This window comes from Loxodonta africana, chromosome 4 (assembly GCF_030014295.1).
Source record: "Loxodonta africana isolate mLoxAfr1 chromosome 4, mLoxAfr1.hap2, whole genome shotgun sequence".
In the NCBI taxonomy this organism is placed as follows: Eukaryota; Metazoa; Chordata; class Mammalia; order Proboscidea; family Elephantidae; genus Loxodonta; species Loxodonta africana.
The window spans coordinates 140272247-140295068 of NC_087345.1; the positions used below are offsets into that span (position 1 = coordinate 140272247).

A 22822-nucleotide genomic window follows, 5' to 3' on the forward strand; every position below is an offset into this window, starting at 1 on the left:
AGGGAACATTATAGAATAAACAAGAACGGGAAAATGGACAAGCAGGCTACCACAGCCATGTCTGCCCAAGTCATCAGTATATATTAACATTATAAATGGGCAAAACCATTGAAAGCTTCACCTTTTCACAGATTGGCTAGAAACTGTCATCCTACACTTTGAATTGTCTTTCTTAACCATTGTTGGTACAGGTTTCAGTAACGACAGTCAGGAGGGCCTTCATTGGTCCAACAAATTTCTATTCACTATATGTTAATAGAAAAAGATAAGAGTGAAAAGTCTTTTGTGTTCTGGCTTATGTGAAAGGTTCCTTAAAAGATATTTTCCAAGATTGCTGAATCTATTATCTTTATACCTCAAGGCCCAGTTGATGCGTTCTTGTGAGTGTTGTTGAGCTCTTGTGAGTCCGTCTCCAGCTGGGTTACATTCTGTATGCTCAAGGACAGGGAATAATGGTGCCAATATTATTTCCTAAATCAGGACCCTTTTTTAGGTTGGGGTAGGGGGTCATGTTTCCCATAAGGCTATAGTTGTACTTTCCTCTGAGAGAATATGTAAAAGACTCAAACCATTAGACATTAATGGCTTTCTTTCTCATTTTTGAAGACTTTTCTTGTGTAATGTGAAATAATGCAGAAAAGTGCCTAGAGCATATATGCACAATGATAAATTGTTATAAACTGAACTGCCAGTTATCCATTATGCAGATTAAGAAATAGAACATGTGGACATGCCAGAAACTCCCTTTGACCCTTCCTCCACCCTTGAGGAAACCATTTTCCTAAAGTTCCTTTTCTTTTCTTTATGGCTTTATCACCTATGCATGGATCTCAAAACAATATTAAAACAAACAAACAAACAAACCCCATTGCTGTTGAGTCAGTTCTGACTCATAGAGACCCTATAGAACAGAGTGGAACTGCCCCCTAGAGTTCTAAGGAGTGGCTGGTGGGTTCAAACTGTCAACCTTTTGATTAAAGGCTGAGCTCTTAACGACTATGCCACCAGGGTTCCCTAAACAATATAGTGTGCTATACATGGAATCACAGTGCCATGGATTGAATTGTGTCCTCCCAAAATGTGTGTCAACTTGGATAATCCATGACTCCCAGTATGTGTAATTGTCCATCATTTTGTCATCTTATGTGATTTTCCTATGTGTTATAAACCCTACCGCTATGATGTTAATGAGGTGGAATTAGCAGCAGTTATGTTAATGAGAGGCAGGACTCAATCTAGGTTGTGTCTTAAGTCAATCTCTTTTGAGATATAAAAGAGAGAAGCAGGCAGACCTCATTACCACCAAGCAGGAAGAGCCAGGAGCATGCATCCTTTGGACCTGGGATCCCTGGGCTAAAAAGCTCCTAGACTGGGGGAAAATTGATGACAAGGACCTTGCCCCAGAGCTGAAAGAAAAAGCCTTCCCCTGGACCTAGTACCCTGAATTCGAACTTCTAGCCTCCTAGACTGTAAGAAAATAAAATTCTGTTTGTTAAAGCCACCCACTTGTGGAATTTCTGTTACAGTAGCACTAGATGTCTAAAACACACAGTTTATAAATTCTTTTGTGACTTGCTTCTTCTCACCATTGTGCTTGTAAGATTCATCCATGTTGTTGCATTTAGCTGTGGTTCATTCATTTTCATGACTGTACAATATTTCATTGTATTAATATATCACAGTAAAAGAGGCGGGGCCAAGATGGCGGAGTAGTCTGATGCTTCCTGTGGTCCCTCTTACACTAAAGACCTGAGGAAAAAGTGAACCGATTATATATGACAATCTAGGAGCCCTGAACATAAAAGACAAAGTTGAGGAATCAGACTGAGTGGCAGGTGGAGGGAGAGACAGTTCAGAAGCAGGAGGATTTGCCAGACCTGACCTGGCCCGCACCCTGCAGGCTGGATTGGCTGGCATGTGCAGGCTGAGGCAAGCAGTAGTGCTTGGGACATGTTTTCCACACTGGGAGAAACCAAGTGGCAGAGAGACTGCTGGGACATCCAGAACCAGGGGGAAGCTGTGCTGAATCAGTGAAAGATAAGTACAAGCATCTAACCTACAGCATGGATCAAAAAATCCTTTCCCCTTGGGAAGTACCTCTCTCACATTTACCTGCCCCCTCACTGCTCCGTTCTGGGTCCCGGTCTGGCTTTAGTGATTTCTGTGCCCCCTGGGATGGAAGTAGGACCTGTCACACACATCAAGCCATTCTCCTGGCTTTGGATAGGGCACAAATTAACAAATCAGAAAAAAATAATCTGCCAGCTCCCCTAAGCAGGCAACTCAGGGCAGGCACAACCCCTTTGCCTAGGCACAGGCATAACGGGTCCACAGACTTTGGATGCCTTTCATCCTGCCAAGATCTGTGTGAGCCCATTTCAACAGTGTAGGCCGTCATTAGCACAGTACAACATGGTATATGCTTGAAGCCTATTTTCAACTAAAACAATTAATGGGGAGTAGCAGATTCAAGACATTTGATGCCACCCTGTCCATTAAGCAGGATCCTTATCTACTCACATCAGGGGCCTGAAGACTGGTGGCTCCACCCACTCCACCTAGCCACCTGCGACAGGGGCCTGAGAACAAGTGATATCTCCCTGTCCTTACAGCCAACAGCATTGGGTGTCCAAAGTCTAGCTGCAGAGCCCACCCACCTACGTGCTGTAGGGAACAGGGACACACCTTCCACCCAGGCACTTGGGGCATCTGTCAACCCCCTGCCTTGCTCAGCACATGACCCCCTACTGCAGTTAGATACCTGTGCCTACTCCAATCACCCCTGCTTGTCTAGAACTGTAGGTGAGAGCCTGCACCACACACTTGGTGACAATGACCTGGACACCTGAGCTGAATCCACACAAGACAAGTAAACAGACTCTGGGCTCACATACCTAGTAACATCCCTAACCACCTGGTGACAGGACGTGAGAGCTTAAAAGATGCCAATAATCAAAGTAGCTCACACAACCAGCCTATTTGGGCATATCAAAACAAAACAAGAAGCTGGGACACAGTAAGCAAACATAAAATAAATAACTTACTGATGGCTCGGAGACAACGGTAAATATCAAATCACATAATGGGACAGACCATGATGGCTTCAGCAAGTGACCAAAACAAAGAATCAAAAAACTTCCTGGAGGAAGATGATTTCTTGGAATTACCAGAGGTAGAATTCAAAAGATTAATATACAGAGCTCTTCAAGAGATCAGGAAGGAGATCAGGCAAAACGCAGAACAAGCCAAGGAACACACAGACAAACCAACAGAGGAACTTCAGAAGGTTATACAAGAGCATAATGACAAGTTTCACAGGCTGAAAGAATCCATAGAGAGACAGCAAACAGGAATCCAAAAGATTAACAATAAGATTTCAGAATTAGACAACTCAATAGAAAGTTGTAGGAACAGAACTGAGGCAATTGATGTCAGCATTAGTGAGACTGAAGATAAAGCACTTGAGGAAAAAACAGATAAAAAAATTTTTTTTTTAATGAAGAAACCCTAAGAATTATGTGGGACTCTATCAAGAGGAACAACCTATGAGTGATTGGAGTACCAGAATGAGGGGGGGTGAGGAATAACAGAAAATACAGAGAGAATTGTTGAAGATTTTTTGGCAGAAAACATCCCTGATATCATGAAAGATGAGAGGATATCTATCCAAGAAGTTCATCAAACCCCATACAGGGTAGATCCCAAAAGAAAGTCACCAAGACATATTATAATCAAATTTGCCAAAACCAAAGATAAAGAGAGAATTTTAAGAGCAGCTATGGATAAACAAAGAGTCACCTACAAAGGAGAGTCGTCCGTTGGACTACCCAGCAGAAACCATGCAGTCAAGAAGGCAATGGGATGACATATATAAAGCCTTGAAGGAAAAAAATTAACAGCCAAGAATTATATTTCCAGCAAAACTGTCTCTCAAAATGATGGTGAAAGTAGGGCATTTCCAGATAAACAGAAGGTTAGAGAATTTGTAAACACCAAACCAAATGTGCAAGAAATGCTAAAGGAAGTCCTCCAGTTAGAAAAGCAATAACATCAGATAACAACCCAAGACTAGAGTACAGAACAGCCAGATATTAACCCAGATAGGGAAGTCACAAAAATAAATCAAAGCTAAAACACTGAAAATAGGGAAACAGAGACATCAATATGTAAAACATGACAACATTAAAACAAAAAAGACAGACTAAACAATGTATTTTTTTTTTAAACAGTGTAATCATAGATCTTTCATATGGAGAGGAAGTCAAGGTGATATCAAGAAATAAAGGATTGATTTAAACTTAGAAAAATAAAGGTAAATATTAAGGTAACCACAAAGGAAACTAACAATCCTACACATCAAAATAATAAACTAGAAAAACATAAAGACTCAGCAAATACAAAAGCAACAACAATGAAAAAGACGAAAAGAAAATACATAAAGAAAAATGACTCAGCACAGAAAATTGAGTGGAACAAAGAAACTGTCAACATAAAAAAAAAAAATCAAAATGACAGCACTAAACTCATACCTATCAATAATTATGCTGAATGTTAATGGACTAAATGCACCAATAAAGAGGCAAGAGTGGCAAAATGGATTAAAAAAAAAAAAACACGATCCATCTGTATATTGCCTACAAGAGACACAACTTATACTGAAAGACACAAACAAAATAAGACTCAAAGGATAGAAAAAAATATATCAAGCAAACTGCAATCAAAAAAGAGCAGGATTGGCAATATTAATCTCTGACAAAATTGACTTAAGGCAAAATCCACCACAAAGGATAAGGAAGGACACTATATAATGATTAAAGGGTCAAGACACCAGGAGGACATAACCATAATAAATATTTATGTACTCAATGACTCCAAAATACATAAAACAAACTATAACAGCATTGAAAAGAGAAATAGCTCCACAATAATAGTAGGAGACTCCAACACACCACTATCGGTGAACAACAGAACATCAAGAAAGAAGTTCAATAAAAACAGGGAAGATATAAATGCCACAATCTACCAACTTGACCTTATAGACATATACAGAACACACTCCACCCAACAGCAGCCAAGTATACTTGCTTTTCCGGCGTACATGGAACATTCTCACATGGTCTCAGAATAGACCACATATTAGGCCACAAAGCAAGCCTTAACAGAATCCAAAGCATTGAAATATTACAAAGCATCTTTTCTGACCATAAGCCATAAAAGTAGAAATCAACAATAGAAAAAGCAGAGAAAAAAAAATCAAATACATGGAAACTGAACAACAATTTGCTCAAAAACTACTGGGTTATAGAAGAAATTAAGGATGGAATAAAGAAATTCTCAGAATCAAGTGAGTGTGAAAACACATCCTACCAGAACCTTTGGAACACAGCAAAAGCAGTACTTAGAGATCAATTTACAACAATAAATGCACACATCCAAAAAGAAGAAAGGGCCAAAATCAAAACATTAACTCTACAACCTGAACAAATAGAAAGAGAGCAGCAAAAGAAGCCCTCAGGCACCAGAAGAAAGCAAACAATAAAAATTAGATCAGAATTAAATGAAATAGAGAACAGGAAAACAATTGAAAGAGTTAACAAGACCAAAAGCTGGTTCTTTGACAAGATCAACAAAACCTATAAACCGTTGGCCAAACTGACAAGACAGGAGAGGAAGCAAATTACCCGAGTAAGAAATGAGATGGGTGATAATCACAACAGACCCAACTGAAATTAAAAGAATAGTAACAGAATACTATGAAAAATTGTACTCCAACTAATTTGAAAACCTAGAGGAAATGGACAAATTTCTAGAAACACACTACCTACCTAAACTAACACAAACAGAGGTAGAACAACTAAATAAACCTATAACAAAAGAAGAGATTTGGAGAGGTAATTAAAAGACTCCCAACAAAAAAAGGCCCTGGCCCTGACAGCTTCACAGGAGAATTCTACCAAGCTTTCAGAGAAGAGTTCATACCACTACTACTAAAGGTATTTCAGAGCATAGAAAAAGATGGAATACTCCCAAACTCATTCTATGAAGTCAGCATAGCCCTGATACCAAAACCAGGTAAGACACCACAAAAAAAGAAAATTACAGACCACTATTCCTCATGAACATAGACGCAAAAATCCTCAACAAAATTCTAGCCAATGGAGTTCAATAACATATCAAAAAAATAGTACACCGTGACCAAGTGGGATTCATACAAGGTATGCAGGGATGGTTCAACATTAGAAAAACGATGAATGTAATCCATCACATAAATAAAACAAAAGACGAGAAACACATAATCTTATCCATTGATGCAGAAAAGGCATTTGACAAAGTCCAACATCCATTCATGATAAAAACTCCTAGTAAAATAGGAATACAAGGGAGATTCCTCAACATGAAAAGGGCATTTATACAAAGCCAATAGCCAACATCATCCTAAATGGAAAGAGTCTGAAAGCATTCCCCTTGAGAATGGGAACCAGAAAAGGATACCTTTTATCGCCACTCTTATTCAACATTGTGCTGGGGATCCTAGCCAGAACAATTAGGCAAGAAAAAGAAATAAAGGGCATACAAATTGGTAAGGCAGAAGTAAAAGCATCCCTATTTGTAGGTGCTATGATCTTATACACAGAAAACCCCAAAGAATCCACAAGAAAACTATGGAACTAATAGAAGATTTCAGCAAAATATCAGGACACAAGGTAAACATATAAAAATCAGTTGGATTTCTCTACACCAATAAAGAGAACATCGAAGAGGAAATCACCAAATCAATACCATTTACAGTAGCCCCCCAAAAGACAAAATGCCGCCGTGGCCATTGAGTCGATTCCGACTCATAATGACCCTAAGGGACAGAGCAGAACTGCCCCATAGGTTTTCCAAAGAGTGCCTGGTGGATTCAAACTGCTGACCTTTTAGTTTGCAGCTGTAGCTCTTAACCAGTATGTAACCAGGGTTTCCAGAAGATAAAATACTTAGGAAAAAATCTAACCAGAGATGTAAAAGACCTGTACAAAGAAAACTACAAGACACTACTGCAAGAAACCAAAAGACTCTTACATAAGTGGAAAAACATACCTTGCTCATGGAGAGGAAGACTCAACATTGTGAAAATGTCAATTCTACCCAAAGTGATCTACAGATACCATGCAATCCCAATACAAATTCCAATGACATTTTTTAATGAGATGAAGAAACAAGTCACCAGCTTCATATGGAAAGGGAAGAGGCCTCAGATAAGTAAAGCATTACTGAAGAAGAACAAGGTGGGAGGCCTCACACTACCTGATTTTAGAACCTCTTATACAGCCACAGTAGTCAAAACAGCCTGGTACTGTTACAACAGCAGATACATAGACCAATGGAACAGAGTTGAGAATCTAGATGTAAATTCACCCACATATGAGCAGCTGATATTTGACAAAGGCCCAAAGTCTGTTAAATGGGGAAAAGACAGTCTCTTTAACAAATGGTGCTGGCATAACTGGATGATCCATCTACAAAAAAATGACAGAAGACCCATACCTCACACCATATATAAAAACTAAGTCAAAATGGATCAAAGACCTAAATATAATATCTAAAATGATAAAGATCATGGAAGAAAAATAGGGACAATGCTAGGAGCGCTGAACAGAATACAAAACATAACTAACAATCCACAAAAACCAGAAGAGAAACTAGATAATGGGGAGCTCCTAAAAACAAACACTTATGCTCATGAAAAGACTTTGCCGAAAGAGTAAAAAGACAACTTACAGACTGGGAAAAAATTTTTGGCTACTACGTATCCAAACAGGGTCTCATCTCTAAAATCCACAAGATACTGCAAAACCTCAACAACAAAAAGACAAATAACCCAGTTAAAAAGTGGGCAAAGGATATGAACAGGCACTTCACCAAAGAACACATCCAGGCAGCTAACAGATATATGAGGAAATGCTCATGATCATTAGCCGTTAGAGAAATGCAAATCAAACTACAGTGAGATACCACCTCACCCCAAAAAAGCTAGCATTAATTCAAAAAACAAAATAATAAATGTTGGAGAGGTTGTGGAGAGAAACTGGAACACTTACACACTGCTGGTGGGAATGTAAAATAGTACAATCACTTTGGAGATCGATTTGGTGCTTCCTTCAAAAGCTAGAAATAGAACTACCATATGATCCAGCAATCCCACTTCTTGCAATATATCCTAGAGAAATAAGAGCCGTCACATGAATAGATATGTGCACACCGTGTTCACTGCAGCACTGTTCACAATACCAAAAAAGATGGAAACAACCTAGGTGCCCATCAACGGACAAATGGATAAACAAATTATGGTATATTCACACAGTGGAATACCACACAACGATAAAGAACAATGATGAATCCATGAACATCTCATAACATGGAGGAATCTGGAAGGCATTATGCTGAGTGAAATTAGTCAGTTGCAAAAGGACAAATATTGTATGAGAGCACTATTATAAGAACTCAAGAAAAGGTTTTAAACTCAGAAGAAAACATTCTTTGATGGCTACGGGGGGCGGGGTAGGGAGAATTCACTAATTAGATAGTCAACAAGAACTTCACACAATACAGGGCAAGTCAGCACAACTTGACTAAACCAAAAGCTAGGAAGCTTCCTGAGCACAACCGAACACTTGCAGAGACAGAGTAGCAGGGGCAGGGGTTGGGGGACCATGGTTTCGGGGGACATCTAGGTCAACTGACATAACAAAGTTTATTAAGAAAATGTTCTGCATCTCATGTTGGTGAGTGGCATCTAGGGTTTTAGAAGCTTTCGAGCGGCCATCAGTTGGACCCAACCTACCTGTAGCAAAGAAGAATGTAACACCAAAGATATAAGGAAAATTTTAGCCCAAGAGACAAACAGCCACATAAACCAGAGACTCCATCAGCCTGAGACCAGAAGAACTAGGTGGCGCCTGGCTACCACCATGACCACCCTGACAAGGAACACAACAGAGAGTCCCTGACAGAGCAGGAGAAAACTGTGGTGCAGAACTCAAATTCATGTAAAAAGACCAGATTAATGATCTAACTGAGACTGGAGGAACTCTGGAAGACATGGCCTCCCTGATCCTCTGTTAACCCAGAACTAAAATCATTCCTGAAGCCAATTCTTCAAAGGTTAGACTGGACTCTAAGACATAAAATGATACTTGTGAAAAATGTGCTTCTTATTTCTAGTAGATAAAAAAAAAAAAAAGTAGATACAGGAGACTAATTAGGCGGCTCCTGTCCGGCAGTGGGATGAGAAGGCAGAAAGGGACAGGAGCTGGTTGAATGGACACAGGAAATCCGGGGTGGAAAGGGAGAGTGTGCTGTCACATTATAGGGAGAGCAACTAGGGTCACATAAAAATGTGTGTATAAATTTTTGTATAAGAAACTAACTTGATCTGTAAACTTTCACTTAAAGCACAATAAATAAAAAAAAAACCCACAGTTGTTCCATCCATTCCATTGGTGATAGACATTTGTGTTGTTTCTGCTTTGAGGCCATTAGCAGTGCTGCTATTCTTGACGTGTATCCTGATGCACACATAGGCAGATTTCTCTAGGGCAGTGAATAGCTGGGTCATCAGAAACGCTTTTTGTTTTAATATAATAACTTTATTGAGATATAATTCACATACTGTACAATCCACTCATTTTAAAGTGTACAATTCAGTGATTTTTATTATATTCACGAAGTTGCACAACCATCACCACTGTCAATTTTCAGTAACATTTTTAAATGAATTAGTATATCGTTAATTACAAAGGTCTACATACATTTTTTTTTTTTTACATACATGTGACTATCAGAGTAGAAATACAGAATCAAAATAGAATATTTATTCATTCTAGAGACAGTACTTGGTTTGCATATGTGTTTTCAGGTTCCTGGTTCTGTGGCCCTAGAGGTCCTTTGCCCCCAGGTTAGGAACAACTGGTTTAAGGCATTTACATGAGGAAATTTGCCATTAAAGTACACATGTGTTACTTGAATGACTTAATGCTTTCATTCATTGTATATTACTACGGATGGATTTATGACAGTGGTTCGCAAGTTTTAGTGGGCATCAAACTTACTTCCAGGGCTTTCTAAAACAGATTACTGGGCCCCACCCCCAGTTTCAGATTCCGTAGATCTAGGGTGGGTTTGGAAATCCTAGTGGCGTAGTGGTTAAGAGCTACAGCTGCTAACCAAAAGGTCGACAGTTCAAAATCCGCCAGGCTGTCCTTGGAAACTCTATGGGGCAGTTCTACTCTGTCTGATAGGTTCGCTATGAGTTGGACTTGATGGCAAGGGTTTTTCGGTTTTAGGGTGGGGTTTAGAATTTGTATTTCTAACAAGTGATGCTTATACTGTTACTCCTGGGACCAACCTTTGAGAACCCTGGTAAATGGCTGTTACCTTGGAAATTAGAGGACTGAGTATGGAAGGAATTCATTGAATCAGATATGTTCTAGGTAAAATGACCACAAAGTTATAGTAAAGCAAAAAAAAAAGGTTTTATTCGGCATATGTTCAAAGCAGCAAAAGTAAGAAACGGACAAGCAAGCTGCCAGAGCCATGTTTGCCCAAATCCAAGAGATGTTACAGAATAAGTGAAAGTGGAAAACGGTCATGCTGCCAGAGCTGTGTCTGTCAGAATGTTACAGAATCATCAGTATATATTAACATTACCCCCCAAAAACCCAATGCCGTCCAGTCTATTCTGGCTACATAGCGACCCTATAGGACAGAGTAGAACTGCCCCATAGAGTTTCAGGGTAAAATCATTGAAAGCTTCACCTTTTCACAGATTGGCTGTAAATTGCCAAATCACCATGATTCTACATTTCGGATTGTCTTTCTTAATAATCATTGGTACAGATTTCAGTAAAGACAGTCAAGAGGGTCTTCACTGATCCAACAAATCTTACTACTTACTAAATGCTAATAGCAAAAGATAGGAGTAGAAAGTATGTGGGTCTTTTGTGCTCTGTTTATGATTTGTTTTTGTGAAAGTTTCCCTAAAAGATGTTTTCCAAGATTGTCCTAAAACCCCAACCAAACCAGTTGCTATGGAGTAGATTGGGACTCATAGCGACCCTATAGGACAGAGTAGAACTGCCCCATAGGGTTTCCAAGGAGCAACTGGTGGATTCAAACTGCTGACCTTTTGGTTAGCAGCCAAACTGCTTAACCACTTCACCACCAGGGCCCAAAGATTTTCCTAGGTATTGCCTTTATAGCTAGGGGCTATAAAGGGTCTCAGGGCCCAGCTGATGTGTCATTGTGAGTCCAGCTCCGTCTAGGTCACATTCTTTATACTCAAGGACAAGGAATAATGGCTCCAATTTTATCTCCTAAATCAGATAGGAATGGGACATAAGACACTTAGGATTTGTTGAAGAGAAAAGAGGGTGGTTACGAGGCTCTCATAGTAGCTCCGAGTATGGAATGAAGAGTAGGGAATAAATTCAAGAAATATTATGGCAGTTGATTTGACACAGAGGCTAAAGGAGGCAGAGGAGTTATTGTGGATTGAAATTGCATCCCAAAAGGTATGTTGATGTCCTAACCCTTGGTACCCATGAAGGTGACCTTGTTTGGAAATAGGTACTTTGAACATGTATATCAGTTAGATTAACATGAGGTCATACTGGAGTAAAGTGAGTACTAATCCAGTCTGAGTGGTGTCCTTATAAAAGAGGAGAGATAAAGGAATGTCACGTGAAGTTGCATCCACAAGCCAAGGAATGCCTGGGGCTGGAGAGGCAAGGAAGGATCTTCCCCTGGAGAATTTGGAGGAAACAAGTCCTGGCTGAATGCTGATTTAGACTTCTGTCCTCCAGAACTGTGAGACAATACATTTCTGTTCTCTTTTTGTGTGTATTTTAGGTGAAGTTTTACAGAGCGAATTAGTTTCCCATTCAATGGTTCATACACAGATTGTGCCATGACATCATTTGCAATCCACACAATGTGTCAGCACTCTCCATATTACTACCTTGAGTTCCCCATTTCCATTCACCTGGCTTTCCTGCCCCTTCCTGCCTTCTCATCTTTGCTTTTGGGCAGATGTTGTCCTTTTGGTCTCATGCAGGTGAATGTTCTAAGGAACGCTTTCCTCACACGTGTTATTGTTTATTTATAGGCCTGTCTATTATTTGGTTGAAAGGTGATCTTTGGGAATGGCTTCAATTCCAAGATAGAAGGGTATCCAAGGGCTATAATCTCAGGGGCTCCTCCAGTCTCTCTCAGACCAGTAAATCTAGTCTCTTTTTATGAATTTGAATTTTATTCTACATTTTTTTTTCCTACTCTAACGGAGACCTTTTATTGTGATACTGGTCAGAGCGGTTGGTGGTGGTAGCTGGGCACCATCTAGTTGAAATTTCTGTTCTTATAATCCACCCAGTTTGAATTATTTTGTTACAGCAACCCTAGGAAACTAATTAAAAAAAAAAAAAAAAAAAGGACCTGCCGTTGAGTCAATTCTGACTAATGGCAACCCCATGTGTTTCAAAGTAGAACTGTGCTCTCTAGGGTTTTCAAGAGGAAAAGAAGGACACCGAGGTTTCATACCTGGATCCATGAAGAGAATTGAAGGACGAGGAGGACAAGTAGGATTGGGAGGAAAAGGGCATAATAAATCAGCATCTTAACTTTTATGCTTCTTGGCTCTTTAGGAAAATTCACTCACTCAACCATTATTTGATGGTCAGAAGGGCAACGCCCAGGTTGACTTATCCCCTAAGTTTTTAGCCTTGCTCTTGTAGTATTGGCCTCCGAAACTAGAAGCCTGTCATCATGGGATTTTTCCTTGGTGTTTGGTATTGAATGCTCAACCCGAATTCAATACAGTACCTCTCCTACCCTTCCAATTTCCAAGCAACTTGCAATTTTCTGTCTTTGACCAGACGCGTTAGATCTGCTGAAACCCTTCTGCTCTCTTCTTCCTATTTAAAGCCTACACCTTCTTCAAGGTCCTGCTTGAATCCAACTCCCTGAGTACGTTCGTCCCCCTGGGTCCTCTGGCACTTCTTGTGTCCTGCCTTTTAGAGTAAGTTTTTCCTGTTTCCCCTAACTAGACAGAAGCACCTTAAGGAACAATAGATTTTTCTCACAGTACCTTATAGTGAGCAACGTAGTACTTTACTCTTAGAAGCTGAATGTTCCTTGCGTCTTTAAGGAAAAGATAAGAGAAAAGGCTGGGACCTGGAATCTCAAAATCTCAGCAACTTTCAGTAGACTGTCAAAGAAGGGGATATACCAATAGAAGCAGTTCTTCACTGGCGAATGAGCTGGGCCATCCAGAAGCCAAAAAGATTGATTCTCTTGGCCAAAAAGAGAGGCTAACCTTGGTGAGAGGCTAGCCCCTTCCCTGAGAGCCAAAAGAGGTCCCTCTGTATGGAAGCAAGAGCTTCACTCTTCTTGCAGTCAACAAATATTTGTCTAGCACCTATTAGGTACCCTTGGGCACTATTCTAACTACTGGGGAGAAAATGGTGAATAGGACCATTTTCTGAACTCCTGGTGCCTATGAGGAAATAAACGAAAACACAAATGAACAGATAAGCCCACCAAATGATTCCAAGTTATAGTAAATGCTGTGAGAAATTATTTTAAATGCTATGTAGGAAGCCAGAACTGAGAATAATGGAGGTGGGAGCCTTCTTTGGGTAGGATGGTCAGGGAATGCGACTTTGAATGTGTGACCTCAAGGATGGATGACCCTGCTATGCAAAGGGTAAGGGGAAAATGATCTTGTAAAGGATCGTTTATAGGAAGGGCATGGGCAAAGGCACAAAGGGGAGAAACAGCATGGGGATTGGGTGAAGAAGTATAAGTAGTTTGAGGTTTCTGGAGCACAAAGGGAAAAACAGAAGGGGATGGAAAGAGTCAGATTTTGGAAGCCCTTATATAATGTGGTGAGGAGTTTTTACTTCATCCTTCAGGAGATAGGAAATCTTTGAAGAATTTTAAACAGAGAAGTCACATGGTCAAATTTTAGTTTTAAAAAGAGTTCCAAACCAAAGACACAAGGAAAATATTAGCCTAAAGGACTAAAGGACCACATGAACCACAGCCTCCACCAGTCTGAGCCCAGAACTAGATGGTGCCTGGCTATCACCACCTATGCTGTGACAGGGATCACTATAGAGGGTCCCAGACAGGGCAGGAGAAAAATGTAGAACAAAATTCAAATTCACAAAAAAAGACTAGACTTACTGGTCTTAGAGAGACTGGAGGAACCCCCAAGACTATGGCCCCCAGATACCCTACTAACTCAGAACTGAAACCACTCTTGAAGTTCATCTTTTAGCCAAAGATTAGACAGGCCTATAAAACAAACAATAACTTACTTGAGGAATATGCTTCTTAGTTCAATCAAATATACAAGACCCAATAGGTAACTCCTTCCCAAAGCAAGATGAGAAGGCAGGAAGGGACAGGAAAATTGGACAAATGAACACAGGGAACCCTGGAGGAAAAGGGGAGAGTGCTGCCACATTGCAAGGAATGCAACCAGTGTCACAAAACAATTTGTGTATAAATTTTTGAATGAGAAATCAATTTGCACTGTAAACGTTCACCTACAGCACAATAAAACTAAAAAAAAAATTCCACATATCATTACTCACATTATTCATAGTAGCCAAAGGTGTAAACAACCCAACTGTCCATCAGCAGATAAATGGATAAACAAAATGGGCTATATCCATACAATGGAATATTCAGCCATAAAAAGGAACCAAGTTCTGATACATGCTACAACATGGATGAACCTTGAAAACATTATGCTGAGTGAAAAGAGCCAGATGCAAAAGGATTATTATTATTATTATTATGATCCCACTTACATGAAAGATCTAGACTAGGCAAATTCATAGGGGCATAAGGTAAATTAGAGGTTACCAGGGGCCAGGGGAAGGGAGGAATAAGGATTTATTGCCTAATGAGTATAGAGTTTCTATGTGGGGTGATGAAAAACTTTTGAAAGTCGTGATAATTGTTGCACAACACTGTGAATGTAATTAATGCCACTGAAACTTATACTTAAAAATGGTTAAAATGATAAATTTTTTATTATATGTATTTTCCCACAATAAAAAAAAAGAGCTCTGTGGTAGCTGTATTCATTGAAAGATAATATGCACAATATTATGCTATCAAAGTAGAGTCTTCTCTAGCTCCTTGGTCAGTCAGTTCCCCTGTTTTAAGATTGATTAAAATGTCTTTCTCCTTTCTCCCAAAACCTTTCATTTCTTTACGTAACCACTCTGCACCCTCCCCTCTGCCACTGTCTCCCACAAGCCCCTCACACTATGCCAGGGCCCATCTTCCCAGACTATCATCTCCTGGCCTTTTGAATCTAGGAGAATTGGAAGTTGTCAAAAATAAAATGAAATGCATAAAGTTCGATGTCCTAGGCCTTAGTGAGCTGAAATGGACTGGTATTGGCCATTTTGAATCAGATAATCATATGGTCAGCTAGGCCGGGAATGACAAATTGAAAAGGAATCGTGTCACGTTCATTGTCAAAGAGAACATTTCAAGATCTATCCTGAAGTATAATGCTGTCGGTGACAGGATAACATCCTTATGCCTACAAGAAACACCAGTTAATGTGACTATTCAAATTTACGTACCAAACACTAAGGCCAAAGATGAAGAAATTGAACATTTTTACCAACTTCTGCAGTCTGATATTGATCAAACGTGCAATCAAGATGCACTGATAATTACTAGTGATTGGAATGCAAAAGTTGGAAATGAAGAAGGATTCGTAGTTGGAAAATATGGCTTTGGTGATAGAAACGATGCTGGAGATTGCATGATAGAATTTTGCAAGACCAACGACTTTTTCATTGCAAATACCTATTTTCAACAATATAAACGGTAACTATCCACATGGACCTCACCAGGTGGAATACTCAGGAATCAAATCAACTACATCCGTGAAAAGAGACAATGGAAAAGCTCAATATCATCAGTCAGAACAAGGCCAGGGGCAGACTCTGGAACAGACCATCAATTGCTCATATGCAAGTTGAAGTTGAAGAAAATCACAAGTCCATGAGAGCCAAAGTATGACCTTGAATATATTCCACCTGAATTTAGAGACCATCTCAAGAATAGATTTGATTCATTGAATACTAATGACAGAAGACCGGATGAATTGTGGAAGGACATCATACATGAAGAAAGCAAGAGGCCATTAAAAAGACAGGAAAGAAAGAAAAGACCAAAATGGATGTCAGAAGAGATTCTGAAAGTTGCTCTTGAACATTGAGTAGCTAAAACAAAAAGAAGAAACGAAGTAAAAGAGGCGAACAGAAGATTTCAAAGGGCAACTCGAGAAGACAAAGTAAAGTATTTTGATGACATGTGCAAAGAAAATAGAAAACCAAAAGGGAAGAACACGCTTGGCATTTCTCAAGCTGAAATAACTGGAAAAAATTCAATTCTCGAGTTGCAATATTGAAGGATTCTACAGGGAAAATACTAAAAGACACAGGATGCATCAAAAGAAGATGGAATACACAGAGTTACTGTACCAAAAGTAATTGGTCGATGTTCAGCCATTTCAGGAGATAGCATATGATCAAAAATCAGTGGTACTGAAGGAAGAGGTCCAACCTGCACTGAAGGCATTGGTGAAAAAAAATGTCTCCAGGAATTGACGGAATACCAATTGAGATGTTTCAACCAACGGATGGAGCACTGGAAGTGCTCACTAGTTTATGCCAAGAAATATGGGAGGCAGCTACCTGGCTAACTGACTGTAAAAGATTGATATTTGTACCCATTCCAAAGAAAGGAGATCCAACAGAATGTGGAAATTATCAAACTATATCATCACTATCACACACCAATAAAATTTTGCTGAAGATCATTCAAAAGTAACTGCAGCAGTACATCGACAGGGAACTGCCAGAAATTCAAGCTGGATTTAGAAGAGGACGTGGGATGAGGGATATCACTGCTGATGTCAGATGGATCCTGGCCGAAAGCAGAGAATACCAGAAAGATGTTTACCTGTGTTTTATTGACTATGCAAAGGCATTCGACTGTGTGGACCAGAGCAAATTATGGATAACATTGCAAAGCATGGGAATTCCAGAACACTTAATTGTGCTCATGAGGAACATATCCTTAGACCAAGAAGCGAGAAAGGTGTGTGTCAGGGTTGTATCCTTTCACCATAGTTATTCAATCTGTATGCTGAGCAAATAATCCAAGAAGCAGGACTGTATGAAGAAGAATGAGGCATCAGGACTGGAGGAAGACTCATTAACAACCCGTGATATGCAGATGACACAACCTTGCTTGCCGAAAGTGAAGAGGACTTGAAGCACTTACTAATGAAGATCAAAGACCACAGCCTTCAGTATGGATTGCACCTCAACATAAAGAAAACAAAAATCCTCACAACTGGACCAATAAGCAAGCATCATGATAAACGGAGAAAAGATTGACGTTGTCAAGGATTTCATTTTACTTGGATCCACACTCAATGACCACGGGAGCAGCAGTCAAGAACTCAAATGATGCATTGTACTAGGCAAATCTGCTGCAAAAGACCTCTTTAAAGTGTTGAAAAGTTAAGATGTCACTTTAAGGACTAAGGCGCACCTGACCCAAGCCATGGTGTTTTCAGTTGCCTCATATGCATGTGAAATCTGAACAAGGAATAAGGAAGACCAAAGAAGAATTGATGCCTTTGAATTATGGTGTTGGTAAAGAATATTGAATATACCATGGACTGCCAGAAGAACCAACAAATCTGTCTTGGAAGGAGTACAGCCAGAATGCTGCTTAGAAGCAAGGATGGTGAGACTTCATCTCATACTTTGGACATGTTATCCAGGAGGGACCATTCCCTGGAAAAGGACATCATGCTTGCTAAAGTAGAAGGTCAGCAAAAAGAGGAAGACCCTCAACCAGATGGATTGACACAGTGGCTGCAACAGTGGGCTCAAACATAGCAGTGATAATGAGGATGGTGAAGGACCTGGCAGTGTTTTGTTCTGTTGTACATAGGGCCGCTATGAGTCAGAGTTGACTTGATGGCACCTAACAGCCTAACAACAACATCTCTTGGCCTGGGTTTGTCTTTTCCATCCCAACATAAACACCAGCTCTTTTAAAACATTGTATTGTTTTGATTCCTCCAGCTTTAGGCAGTCTTGCCTATTCTCAATCTGTATATCATTTTGGTTGGGGGAAAAGTCTGGCTCCCCCACCACATGCACAAGGCTTTTTTGGGTGTGTTTTTGTTTTTGTTTAGTACTAGTAACTTTGCAATTGGCGTGTTTTTGACAAACACTGCTTTTTGTGTTAACTTCTTATAATCAGGATATTGTTTCTTTGGCAGTCTTACTACACTCAGCCTTAGTAATAGGTGATGGTGAAGAGAACTGTTGTTTAGTAATGAGAGAACATGGGTAAAGCAGAGAAGGCGTTATGTTCCTGTGACAAGGAGGGAGTACCAAGCAATATATTTACCTGTGTGGAAAATCTGATTTCCATACCAGGATCTACCATTCAATAGCTGTATGAGCAAGGTACTTAACCACTTTACTTCAGTTTCCTTGTATTCAAAGTGAGGATAATAATAGCATATAGTACACAGGATTTTGCATGGAGCCTTGGTGGTGCAGTGGTTAAGCTCTCAGCTGCTAAGTGAAAGATTGGTGTTTCAAACCTACCCAGCAGCTTTTTGGGAGAAAAGACCTGTTGATTTGCTCTCATACAGATTAAAGTCTAGAAAAGCCTATGAGGGCAGTTCTACTCTGTCCCATGGAGTCACTATGAATCAAAAATAGACTCGATGGCATCCAATAACACCACCATGTAGGATTTAAGTGAAAATCAAATGAGAAAAATGCATGTACAGTGTAGTGCATGTAGTAGGTGCTCAATAAATGTTAGCTAATATTACTGGTTATTGACTAAGAATCATTTATTATTGCCCAAATAAAACTATGGAGTCCCTGGGTGGTACAGATGATTAACAGACTTGGCTACTAACTGGAAGGTTGGAGGTTCAAGTCCATCCAGAGGAGGCTAGGAAGAAGGTCTGGAGATCTAATTCTGGAAATCAGCCATTGAGAACCCTATGGAGTGTAGTTCTACTCTGATACACACGAGGTTACTATGAGTTGGAATTGACTTGGCTGCAACAGGTTTAAATAAAACTGTACTAGGCACAATGGGGCATGCGGAAGAAATAGAAATGTTTTGTAACTTCAGGAAACCTTTGATCTACTGGGAAAGTAAGAAACATACACATTGCTTGAAAAACATGTTCGAAGGCAGCGTGTGTGGGTTAGGGTGGTGTAGACTGTATACATGTATTCATAAACAGTAAGGAAATCACAAGTAAATGGAAAGATTTTCATGAGGTTGGATTAATCAAGGACAATTTCATGGAGGAAGTGAATCTTGAGTGTGGACTTGAAAGGAGTTAAAGATTTGGATTGCTGGAGAGCAGTGGAGAATGTATCCCTGGAAAAAGGATTGGAATGTCATTTGGGGTGGAGAAGAGCAAGGCTTGTTCTAAGAGTAGGAGATTAGAAAAGAGACCCAATATTGGAAATTCAGGAAAAGAATGAAGGTAGAATGAGGCCAGGTTGGGAAGGTTAAAATGGTTAAAGAACTGAGAACCACTGTAACTTTTCAAACAGAGGGATATTATCCTTTAAAATTAGTGTTTTAGGAAAACTCATGTTGTAGCCGTGTGCTGTTGTAGGTTAGACCACAAAGAACTGCTCTGATATTCAGATAGATGGAGAGGATGCACTTAGTTGGAAATGGGGAAGGAAATGACTGAGCCAGACGTACATTTTAGGAGGTGTCTATCAAGTGTGTTGAGGCCCAGAAAGAGTCCTTCTCTACACAGGCGGAGAATGCAGAAGACTGCAGCTCTGTATTGTCTGCTCCCCTCTCAACCCGCCCCTGCCCCGTGGAAATCATTGAAGAGCATGCAGATCCTTCAGTAGCAGTGCATCCAGGGATTGGTTCATAAAGAGAGGCATTCCCTTTCCAAAGGCTGCTAAGATCTAAGATTTTCTACCTTGTTATGCCAGGAATGTTAATAAAATTGCAAATGTATTTTTAAATTACGCATTCAGTAGCTCCCCATCGGGTCACAACATAAGAATTAGCCAGTGGCAGCCTTGAAAAGGCTCACAATCCAACCAAGCTCTTTGTTATTTCTGGGTAGGTTTCTAGGTGTCAGGGTTCCTGTCTAGGGGAAGGGGGCAGGTATGGGATTGTGATGCCATTTCCCATGACTTGTTGCTTGAGTTCCCATGCTCTGGGGGAACTCAGTCCTAGACATCCAGGGGTGGTTAATGACCTGAAATCAGCCCCTTGCCCTTTCGGTTACGGTTTTCATCTGAGGGCCACTCTCTGAAGTGTTTGTGAAAAGCACAGAGATACCCCTTAAAGGGCAGAGTTCCTTGAGGTCTCTCTGCTTTCTCTCTCTCTGTGTGTCTCTCTTGTGGTCTCTTAATTCTGGGCTGGATCTGTTAAGGGAATGAAAATTGGTGACTGAGTCCAACCAGAAAAAGGGAGGTAACTTGGAATTTCTATTTTCAAATACACGCCCCCTGGAGTCCTTTGGTGGTGCACAGTTGAGGTGCTTGACTGCTAACTAAAAGGTTGGAGGTTCTAGTTCACCCAGAGGTATCTTGGAAGGCCTGGTGATCTACTTCTTCTTCTTCTTTTTTTTTTTTTATTGAACTTTAGATGAAGGTTTACAGAGCAAACTAGTTTCTCATTAAACAAACAATATACATATTGTTTTGTGGCATTGGTTGCCAACCTCACGACATGTCAACACTCTCCCCTTCTTGACTTTGGATTCCCCATTACCCGCATTCCTGTCCCCTCTTGCCTTCTCGTCCTTGCCCCTGGCCTGGTGTATCCATTCAGTCTTGTTTTGTTTTCAGAACCTGTCTAATCCTTGGTTGGAGGGTGAACCTCAGGGGTTACTTCATTACTGAGCTATAAAAGTGTCGGGGCCACACTCTGGGGGTTTCTCCAGTCTGTCAGACCGGTAAGTCTAGTCTTTGTGTGTGTGTTTGAGTTGGAATTTTGTTCTACGTTTTTTGTCCAGCCCTGTTCAGGACCCTCTATTTTGATCCCTGTCAGAGTAGTCGGTGCTGGTAGCCCGGTACCATATAGTTGTGCTCGACCCAGTCTGGTGGAGGCTGTGGTACTTGTGGTCCATTAGTCCTTTGGACTAATCTTTTCCTTGTGCCTTTGGTTTTCTTCATTTTCCCTTGCTCCAGACGAGGTGAGATCAGTGGAGTATCTTAGATGGCTGCTCACCAAAGTAGAATGTAGAACATTTTCTTTATAAACTATGTTATGCCATTTGAGCTAGATGTTCCCCAAAGCCATGGTTCCCACAACCCTTAGCCCAGTAATTTGGTCCTTCAGGGCTGGCGATCTACTTCTGAAAAAATTAGCCATTGAAAGCCCTATGGAGCAGTTTTACTCTGACACACATGAAGTCGCCATGAGTCGGAATTGACTCAACTAGACTGGATGATTGTGACTATAAAATTGGATGGTGCAGTCTCAGTACAGAGGAGTTGGGGATATGCAGCAAGGTTACACCCCTGCTACCATCCTATCTACATGGTGGTTAGGAGAGGGGTGGCCAGCTGTTCAGAGAATGGCCTTCCTCAAAAGATATAATATAAACCATCACTTTTTATCATTCTGTATTCTTCTCCCTGCCTTATTTTAACTTATTTTAACTCATAGTATTCACAGGACCTAACACAGTATGAGGATCCCTGGTGGTGCAGTGGTTAAAGTACTCAGCTGCTAACTGAAAGCTTGGTGGTTCGAACCCACCAGCCACTCCAAAGGAGAAAGATGTGGCAGTCTGCCTCCTTAAAGATGCGTAGCCTTGGAAACCCTATGGAGCAGTTCCACCGCTATGAGTCGGAATGTACTTAATGGCAGTGGGTTTCGTTTTGGTTTTTAACATAGTATGCATTTATTTGTTCACTGTCATATTCCTGGCACTTAGAAAACAGCCTGGCACATAATAGGCACTCAGTGCATATTTGATGAATGCATTTATTGAATGAATGAATACATGAATGAAGAAGTAGGGCAGAGCAGATGTCTGACCAGCTGATTTGGGCTTTCTGGAAGGGTCTTGATTGAGGATTTTGTATCTTGGCCCTCTCTACCACAGTCTCCTCCCCTTCTCCCCTCCTCCCCACTCCCCCATCCCGGTTACTACTAGAGAATAGAGACCCTGGATTCTCTCCTACTTCAATACTGTGTTAGGTGTATTTGAAATGACAGTTGCCTCTCTTAGGAAGGGAAACTGTTCAGTTCTCCGAGGAAATCTGTAGCTATTGCAATGGCGGCAGCAGGAATTCTCTCTCCCTGCCTTTTGAGTATTTACTAGATCTTTCCTTCTACACAAAGGAGAGCCTCCCCTGGTTGAGTCCTGCTGTAAAACTCACTAGGGACCCATAAGTAGGGCTTTAGATGAGTCCTGCTCATCAAGACCAAACCATCACTCCCACACCACTTCCTTCCTCCCCAGTTGGGTTGAGGTAAGAAGTTCCCATGCTGCCCATGCTAATTAAACCGATTGCTAACATTTACCTCTTTGGCTGCCTTTCTCAGAGCTCCTCTCTCCTCCCACCCCCGTGCAAGGAAAGCAAAGAATGTCGGAGAGGGCAAACAGCTGCCAGCTTCAGGCTCTGTTCCCACTCACAGCAGAGGCACACATCTGTCTGCCAGGCAAGAGGGCAGCAGGGAAGAAGATGAAGGGGTTGTTGGG

General features: G+C 40.6%; 1 protein-coding gene across 1 annotated transcript in view; it reads left to right on the top strand.

The window, feature by feature from the left end:
• The window catches only part of WNT5B (Wnt family member 5B), a 136734-nt gene that overhangs the window by 91802 nt on the left and 22110 nt on the right, over window positions 1–22822 (top strand). The window lies entirely within an intron of this gene.